The sequence below is a fragment of the Coenobita brevimanus genome, chromosome 4 (assembly GCF_032717465.1).
Source record: "Coenobita brevimanus isolate Jiangsu-jjx chromosome 4, ASM3271746v2, whole genome shotgun sequence".
NCBI lineage: Eukaryota > Metazoa > Arthropoda > Malacostraca > Decapoda > Coenobitidae > Coenobita > Coenobita brevimanus.
Window position 1 is genome coordinate 38961491 of NC_136957.1, and position 2199 is coordinate 38963689.

Below are 2199 nucleotides of genomic sequence, written 5' to 3' on the forward strand. Positions count from 1 at the left end.
AACTACAATGACACAGAGGAAGTCTGAGATTATATAATGTGAAATCATGAACTGATTGCATCATTCAGTAAAGATTACAAAAGGAAAAGCTATCAAATCTGAAAGTGTAAGTACTATACAAGATATGATTGACCTTGTACATCCATATTCTGAGATATGCTTCCTATATCATAGCCTACACATAAATTCATTCCTCTCAACAGTAATGGTATATTCCTGCTGTCTCCTGACTTCCAATCAACTTATGAAACCTCTCTCCTAATTACAGTACAGTAATATGTTAATGAAGGCTGCTAGTAATTACCTTCAGTGTGATAATTCTTATTTAAAGGTAGCAGCAATGGTTAATGAAGGATGTAAGGTATGCAGTCCTTCCAGTTCAATATACTATATCTCCAATCAGGCTTTATCCAGTGTCTCTCCTACACATGTTAAAGAATGTCATATGGGACGTTTGAAAAGTCTCTCCTATGCTGATTAACATAGTTTAAAGGTAACAAGACTGGCTTAATGAAGCCTGTCCCTAACCCCTTCAGTCCAAAAGCTCTATCAACCTTTAATTACTTTCCTACTGAACAGGTTCCTGAAGGTTGTAATGTGACCCTTCCAGTTTGAAAAGTCTTACCCAAGCTGAATAACAGTCTTAAATTAGCAAGAATAAAGGCTAATCATTGGAGCAGTTTGTGCCCTGTAATCCAAAAGATGTAGTTATATTCTCATTTTACTATCTATTTCTACCACCAGACCATCATATCTAACTTGAGACTGACATATAGTACTGTATTAAAGGGATTAATGGAGGAAGAACATGACTGAAGAGTATTGTATCGGTGCTGTGATAAGAAGGGGTAGATTGAATGATGGGGCATGTTGAAAGGATGGAGGATGGCAACTGGACACAGAAAATGGCTTGGAACAAGGTCATAGAGTGTGACATCAGGGATAGGAGGCTGATCACAGAGGTTGCCAGAGGACTAATCCCAACCAGCTAGGACCAGTGGACCACATAGCTCTGAAGGGCAAGGAGAGACCTCGTATACGCTACCCTGGTGGGGGCTCGAACTGTCAACTTTATGGTTGTGAAGAGCAAGCACTACTACTGAACTACTGCAATCGAGCAGCATGGAAAGTCGCCATTAGGTGACCAAAGCCAATGCATGCAAGCATCTTGGAACCTTCATAAATGATACGATATAACCCCTCCAGTTCAAAGTCTTTCCCATGCTGAATATCATCTGAAGGAAGCATGAATAAAATCAGTTCATCTTTCAAGTGTGTGGTTAAAACTGAAATCCATCCATCCATCCATCATCCAATCCTACGTTGCCCCATGAGGCGCGTAGGAGCCCGGGGCTAGGCAGTTGGTCCTGACATTTAAGATGAGAGAGACCAAACTCACTCATCCCTGAGAGGCATTACATGAGCAATTAGCCCCAACCATCCCTTGGATATGAACCTTCACCGGCTTATGGTTTCCTGGTGTACAGGAAACCACTTGGCTTGTCACTCAGTGTAAAGTCACCCACAGGCAGAAGGAAGAGGAAAGAATGAAGGAATGCAAGACAGAATTGGGAGTGTAAAGTCACCCGTAGGCAGAAAGACGAGGAAAGAATGAAGGGGAAAGAACTGAAATAAAATACTTAATCCATGGGTCTTTGCATCTGGTATTGTATTTTAATCCTGTTAATTCTAAGTAATATCATTCAGCTTAGGAAAGAGTACATGAACTGGAGTGGCTAAAGCCTTGATCAACTTCTTTACTACTTGGAGACTCTTCCAAAGGAGATTAAACTTGCTTACTGGCCTAGTTCTACCAGAGGAAACAATGGCTAATGGGGTCTCTGAAGATTATTAAAACTGTCTACAAGTTATTTTTTCTAGCCTGAGAGATCTCCAACCCTTTCCGATTAGTTGATGGCAAGTGTGGCAAGACTGCACAGATGATAAGACTAGTAACCAAGGAGATATCATATGAAGAGAGACTGTGTGAAGGGAACTCCTAAGGTGATCAAAATTGCCTACAGAGCATTAATTCTATCCTAACATAAATTCCTAATCTCTTGTAATTGAGCTGATGGCCAATTGTTGTTAGACTGGGTGGCAGTATGAATGGTAACCCAGGAGACTTACTCCTTCCTTACAACTATGACTCATTCTAAGCAACCACAAACTGGTATTTGAATTGTATGAGTGACCCAG